The following is an 8,095-nucleotide window of genomic DNA, read 5'->3' on the forward strand; positions in this document are numbered from 1 at the left end:
CAAATCCGAGACCCACAAAAAAAGGTCCAAAAGTGCTATTATCTTTTCTTTATGCATTTTACGTCAGGTGCGTATAATTTTCTGCAGTTCTGGCAGCCTCAGGTAAATTTTTGATTTCCCTTCATTAAAGAATCAACACTTTTAACTAATGGAGTCATGATCCAAAGCCTATAGTCTTTATTTAGACAAAAGTCAAGGGGAAACTTCCATTGTCTTCAATGACAGGTAAAACAGCCCTTACTAAGTACTGAAGAATCTTAGAGAGCCAAGGTGGGTGAGGTAATATCTGTTATTGGACCAATGTCTGTTGGTGAAAGAGACATGGTTTTGAGCTACACCGAGACCTGAAGAAGGAGCTCTGTGTAGCTGGAAAGTTTCTCTCTTTTACCAAGAAAAGTTGGTCCAGTAAAAGATATTACTTCACCTACCTTGCTTCTCTAGTATCCTAGGACCAACATGACTATAACAACACTGCTTACTGCAGGATTTGTCACAAAGTGTTCTTACACAGAGCACGTATGAGTTTCTTCTCATTTATCAAGGGATTCAAACTCAATAACTTATTTCCCTTGGTGTCACAATTTAATTTTAAAATCATAAATGTTGTTCTCCTAGATATAAAACATTTGCCACGCAGCTCGCAAGGAACATTAAAACTGAATTTATGTCCCGATATTTGATTTTTGTTTGACATTATTGAATGAAAGTTCTAAACAGAATTTATTATCTAATTGATTGTTTGATTTTGATTTTGTTTCCTGAAATGTGTATGCTTACATTAATTAAAAATAAAGAATTTGATCAGTCCTATATGCTGAATGTTGTCCATAACTGTTCCTGCTGCGTTTAAATGGGCTGTAGGTGTGTCATGTTGTAAACAAGTTTTCTGGGAATACCATATCATTGAACATAAAGCTATGATCATATTGTTCTGGGATTTTGTTTATTTATTCAAAAACTGAATGCTTCAAGACTAACTTTACATTTCATAGATTTAATTATGCCAGCCCTCTGAAGAATCAGAATAGTTGGTAAAATACTGTGACTATGGGATTTATACTCAAATTGCTGTATTTGAGCATGTCAATTTTTATAATTTTCACACGGTTTTATAATTCATACAATTTAACAAGATAAAAATGAATATTACCTGTCTTTAGAGTATGCATGTGTCTGATGTATTTTTCCCCATGTACTTTGCATAAAGTACAACTATCTCAGATGATAGCATCAGAAAAAAAGGGAAGGCAATAAAATTGATATTGATTTTCTTTTAATTATGCCTGCCAGTATTGATGAATGTCTAGTGTAATTGACATTGCCCACATTTAAATGTTGATAGGAGTTTATTTTTCAAAATCTAGTTTCACCAACTATTTCATCATTTGTGATAAATGATATGACCTCCTGTTTTGTTACGCCTTTAGTTTACTGAGTAGCACTGTGTTCAGGGCCCAAGAAACAGCTGTTGTTGACAACTGAAATATTTTCTCCCAAGATTTCACAAGCCATGTGACTTTGTACTCACTCTCCTTCCTGACTAATTCTAGAATCCTTTATAAAAAAACCCTCATAGTAGAAAATTATATCCCTGCTATGGAATAGTCCAAGTAACAGCAAGGTAGTAATTTTTTATTAAATTCTATGGTTTTAGAGTAATTTCTGTAGGACCCCAACACATTTCAAAGGGGCCTAAGACATTTAAGTGTCCAACACCCCCGGGTGTTGAGTGCCTAAGTGACACCAGAACTTTTGTTTTTAAGTGATTTGGGTGCTTTTGAAAATTCTATTCAAGGTACTTAATTCTCTTTGGCTCCTTTAACAATTCCAGCCTTGTTTGGGGGATAACAGTCTTCTAGTTAATTATACCTTGGGGAAAACAGTGGTTAAATTAGGGGGAATACTTTCTGAAACTCAAAAGATGACAAACACAAAATTTAAAGGGAAAAAAATCTAGGTGTTTAAAAACTCCACATGATCAGATTTCCCTATCATTAATTTACATATAGGTAACCTGAGGCACAGAAAGATTAAGAGTCTTGCCTATTGTAACAATACAATTGGCAGGATTTGAATACAATCAGAAAGTCCTGACAAACAGTCCCCTGCCCTATAGCCTCTGATGTTAGTGGTAGTGAGGTTAAATATAGGATAATACAGCATCCTAGGATTAAAGTGGCCTACGTTACAGACTCTTAAACGCAACTGTAACTCATGTGTTTGATACTGCAGCATTTGACTTTGTTTGAACCAAAGAAAGGGAGCCAACAAGTGGGGAAAAGACATAGATTTGTTCAGAAACAGCCTCTGCACATGCGCAGAGCAGGACAAGTTGGCTCGTGTGGCCCAGAAACAGCTAGAGGTAGGTTGCGGCAGTTACCAGACATGCTCAATAGCTGTTTCTGAAACTGGACAGTGAGTTTTCATTGTAGGCAATCTGTCTGGCAGGTCACACCACTCACCCTCCAAGAGCTGAGCTAATCACAATGTGGGTGAAAGGGGGAGTAGTTATAAAGGAGTTAAAGACAGTCCTGTGGACTCAGCAGCTGGTCTATGCAAGAGAGATGTGTGCTGGGAAGGCTGGGTTCCAATACCTGTACCATTCTGGATAACAGACTACAGATTTCTGTTTCACTAGCAACTGAGAGGACCAGTCAACTATTAACTCAAGGGCTGGAAGCTGCTAGCTGTGCAGTTCCCCATACTGTTAGTCTGCTGGCAGGGTTCTATAGTGTTTGATGGTACTAGGGTGACCAGATGTCCCGATTTTATAGGGACAGTCCCGATTTTTGGGTCTTTTTCTTATATAGGCTCCAATTACCCCCCATCCCCGTCCTGATTTTTCACATTTGCTGTCTGGTCACCCTAGATGGTACTGAGATGCTGCCATTGACCTCAAGTGCTAAAGAGTCCAGGGGACACACTACATATTATGGTCACATTATAAAGATTGAGAAATCATCTTGAAAGATTAGAGTGTGTGTGTGTGTGTGTGCTAAAGTACAAAAGTGCAAATATTAGGTTGAAACTTTATATTTAAATATATATAATAGCAACAAAGTGCGGAAGTCTGTATAAGGAACACCAGCACATTTACTCCACGCAATGTTTTGTGCTATTTGTGATGCTCTCTGTGTGAACTGTATGCTTCTTTTTCTAAGAAACTGTGGTACTCTCTGAAGTTGATAGAGAACTATTAACAACTACTTATCGGGGTTTGGTATGCTATGGCCCAGAGGTTTAACTGTGTAATACTATCTGAAATGTCTTGAAAAGACAGAACTCTGGTCTGTACTTCAGCAAAGAGTCAAGCTGAGGTGTAGTAAGAAGGGTGGGGTAGTAAAGGTATACGTAATATTGTGGCCACATCCCCAAAAAACACGTTTACACAAGCCTTGTCCCTTAGGAGTGTGCATAGGCCTCTGTCATATTTTTGTGCTACTGCCATTCTAATATCAATACATATCAGAAATATATTTAAATAAGTGGTCTGAGACCCAACATTGTTACGAACCTTCATTAGACAATGTGACTCAGCACCACTGAAATCAGTTTAAGCCCTGGCAACACAATGACTAATGCATACATAGCTTTGGATTCTAAACTTTTTTTCATTGGGAGATGGTGCTTTGGCCAGGCCAATGGGCACACTCCCTACTCTATTCACGTGAGTGTCCGCACTATCAGAGGAAGAAGGGAGTTTAGTTTAATCTGTCCCTTGGATCAGATTAAGTCAAAATTTCTCCAACAGAAAATGAGACATCACAGACTGCATTACTATAAGGAAAATGGAAAGTGATATGTAGTTCATGTATGTGGATACCACATGTTGTCTAATAGAATCAAGGAAATGTTATTTAAAGACTTTGCTTGAGACAAACAACTAGGTTACTCTGTGCTGAGTCATATTCATGAAACAGGGTTGAGACAAATTCATATTAACTGACAACCCCTTTTATTTTAGCTGTCACTGCAGAAGAAGCATACCTGCATGAAATCGTCAAACCGTCCTTAATGTCTGAAAATGTGCTACTTCTGTTAACCCACATAAGCTGTTACGGAGATCCAGCTAGATCTCACTGTGGTATGCAATGTAAACAAAGTGACTAATGAGCCTCACCCCAAATCTTTCTGAGCCACTGATTATTCTCTGAAAGCTACAGCCATTCAGCAGGATATGTAAACCATATGAGGACATGGCACAACACATTGCTCACAGTGTCCTGCCTGCGGCGAAGCCCTCGAAATGATAATAAAGTATGTTTTTAAAAAAAAACAACAACAACAGGGAAGTCATGGAAGGGGCAATAGTGATGGGAGATGAATGAGTGGTGGGATAGGAGGTGTCAGGTTTGTCAGTCCTCCCAAGTAGGAAGTTGCCATAAGCACTGACTTTTATTTTTCCCCAAGGGTGCTCCACCCCTGCTCGGCCCAAGGTCCCACCCCTTCCCCTGAGGCCCCACCCTCTCTCCACCTCTTCCCCCCCCCCACTCTTCCCCCTCCCCAAGGCCCCCGCCTGCCTGCCGCTCGCTGCTTTCCACCCTCTCCAAGCCCCTGCCCCACCCACCGAATAGCTGTGGTTTTTCCCGTGGGTACTCCAGCCTCATGGCACTCATAGAGTCAGCGCCTATGATACCAGCACTGAATAAAGCCCGTGACCAGAGGAGTCCTACAGGATAGCAAATGGAAGCAGCAGCATTCACATTCCTTTGGTGCAGTGACTCCCTGAAAGGCCCCGTGGTACTGCTGGCTCAGAGAAGAGGATGCTGCTCTAAGAAAATGAAAGAACCATACACTCAGCGCTGTGAAACTGGTCATGGTAATGAAGTGGCATGATTGGAAGTGGGAGGGAGATTAGGGGGTCATTCATAACTAACGAGAACAGACTAGTTTGAAAGACATCACTGTCAGATTCACTGTTGACTTTTTGCCATGTGTTTTTAATAATTCATGAGCAAATTTAAGTCCAAAAAGCCACTATCGGCCCACTCTTCAGCATCAGTAAGTGGAATACTGTCGAAGCTTAGTGTTTTTAATTATTTATAATAATGGCCACATCCTCAGCTGGTGAAAGTCAGAATAGTTCTATTGACTTGAACAAAGGTACAATTTAGACCAGTGAAAATCTGGCCCTATCTGTTTTGTAGGGGCAGGAGGCAGGTAAAAAACTGACATGGCTGAGCAGTGTACATCTTATAGCGTTAGAGTTTAAGGCCAGAAGAGACCACCAGATCATCTAGTTTGACCTCCTGTATATCGCAGGCCACCAACAACACTTAGCACCTGCACACTAACCCCAGCAACTGAAATTAGACAAAAGTATTACAGCCCACTGGAGACTAAACTACTATATGCCAGAGAGAATAGGAGGGACCAAAGTACACCAGTGTCCAAGGCCCCTGCAATGGCAGGGAATTGATTAAGTGAGATATACCCAGATAATCCTGGTAAGTGACCCACACTCACACACTGCAAAAGACGACAAAAAACCCCAAGGTCACTGTCAATCTGATCTGGGGGGGAAATTCCTTCCTGACCCAATTTATTATGATCAATTAGACCCTGAGCATATGAGCAGGAATCAGCCAGCTACACACCTGAGAGAGAGAATGCCCAGTGCCATCTCAGAGCACCAACCCACCCGTCCAGTGTCCCATCTCCAGCTCTGGCCATCTCTGATGCTACAGAGGAAGGATATTAAAAAAAGAAATCTACATCGGGGCGAGGAGAGGCACAAATGTCTTCCTGACCCCAACAAGTCATGGGATGAAGCCCTGAAGCATGAGATTTTAGAAAGTATAAGACATAAACTGGAAGGAACCTTTAAGGCAACCCAAACCCTGCCCCTCACCATCACAAGCAACCCCATCATACAATCCCACTTCTAAATTTGTCCAGCTCTCAAAACCACGTTCTTTGCCCTCACAACTCCTGTTGGAAGGCTGTTCCAGAACTTCACTCCTCAGATGGTTAGAAACCTGCCTGAATTTGTTCATGGCCAGTTTATACCCATTTGTTCTTGTGCCAAGATTGTCCTTTAGCTTAAATAGCTCTTCCCCCTCCCTGGCATGTCCCTTTTTCCCCCAACCCATCCCCAATGTAGTTACAGAGATCCAACATATCATACATACATTTTGATAGGACAATGAGCCATGTTTCTGAAAGAATTTTCAATGGGTGAACCTATAAGATGTAAGTGTTTGCACAATATGGGTCAGTACAAAATTGGTCAATCCAACCTCTTCAGAGAAATTTGGAATTTAATACAGTTATGGAAGATCATGCACATAGGGGAAGTTTCCTCTGACCTACAGGAACTTTGTGGTGGGCTTACATACTGAAACATGAAGTCTTATTTCCCATATCAATCTCTAATTCCATCTAATGTAATAATCCTTTTAATCCTATTAAGCTTGTCCTCAAAAACTTCTTAGTGCAGCAAGTTCCACAGATTAGTGTATGTTTTATATAAAAAGTATTGTTTGATCAGTTTTAAATTAGTTGTCTTTCAATTTCATTTGCTGTCACTTTGTCTCTTCTCGGCCTTATGGCTAAGATCAAGTGTAAGTAGTCTCTCTGCCTATTAAAGGCTATGATCAAGCGTCTTGATGAGTTTTGTCTTTTGGCCTTGAGATAAAAGCCTTGTCTGTGTCTCTTGGACAGTGAAGTACAAACATTAAGGGAGCTCCTGATTTACCTTCTCTTAACTATTCACTGTTAAAGTTCCTATAGCAAATCACCTCTTCTTCCTCAACTATGTATTTTTAATCTCTCCTGTGATGTTGCACCCATAATGCTTTATAGAAATATGCTTATGAGTATAAATATGATATAACTGGAATATGTTTTATGCTAGATATGCCATATAACATATCTCTGCAAAGGTTATGATCTACTGAATATATTCATCCTATTTGTACATATGTATCATTCTTGTATCTGAAACTAGAAATATGAAATATACCTCTGAGGTCCTACTGTAATTATGCAAAGTGTGGGCCATTAATGGTGGCTTGGAATCTTAATGGCTCCCATTAACCAGGACAATTGGTTGTAAATGGCTGTTTACTTGTAAGTCTTCCTGTATACCTATGTGCTGGCAAGTGGGTAATGAAGTCTTACAGTTACATGTGATCATGTCACCTGAAGTGAAATCCATCTTTAACCCGGTGCTTTTCCATTTAGAAGGAGGGGTGGGAACCCAGAGAGGGACAAAGGATTCCCGCCTTGTGCAAAAGATATATAAGGGGGTGATACAGAACTAAGGGGGCTGCAGTCATGAGAAATCCCTTAACACCACCTGAGCTGGAACAAAGACTGTACCAGGGGAAAGGATTGGGCCCAGACTAGAAGGAGGCTAGTCTGTCAAAGACGCTTATTGGAATATCTCTGAGGGTAAGATTTACTTGCATTGTTACTTGCTGTATTAGATTTAGATTTGCGTGTTTTATTTTATTTGGTAATTTACTTTATTCTGTCTGTTATTGGAATCACTTAAATCCTACTTTTTGTATCTAATAAAATCACTTTTTAACGTATTAATTAACCCAGAGTAAGTATTAGTACCTGGTGGGGCAAACAGCTCTGCATCTCTCTCTATCAGTGTTATAGAGGGTGAACAATTTATGAGTTTACCCTGTATAATCTTTATACAGGGTAAAACGGATTTATTTGGGGTTTGGACCACATTGGGAACTGGGTATCTGAGTGCTGGAGACAGGAGCACTTCTTAAGCTATTTTCAGTTAAGCCTGCAGCTTGTGGGGGATGTGGTTCAGACTTGGATCTGTGTTTGCAGCAGGCAAGCGTGTCTGTCTCAAACAAGGCAAGGTACTGAAGTCCCAAGCCGGCAGGGAAAACAGGCTCAGAGGTAGTCCCAGCACATCAAGTGGCAGTCCCAAGGGGGTTTCTGTGACCCAACCCGTCACATCTCCTTCCAAAGACGACTTTCCATACCTCTAATTGTATTCACTGGCCTCTTGTAGACCCTGTTTCTGCCATATCCTTGTTGTAATAAGCTTGTCAATAATAAAAATAGTATTAAATATCAGGGAGTACTATTGGTTTATATAATGGCATCATATCAGTATTAGTCT

This window comes from Chrysemys picta, chromosome 10, assembly GCF_011386835.1.
Source record: "Chrysemys picta bellii isolate R12L10 chromosome 10, ASM1138683v2, whole genome shotgun sequence".
Taxonomy (NCBI): Eukaryota; Metazoa; Chordata; order Testudines; family Emydidae; genus Chrysemys; species Chrysemys picta.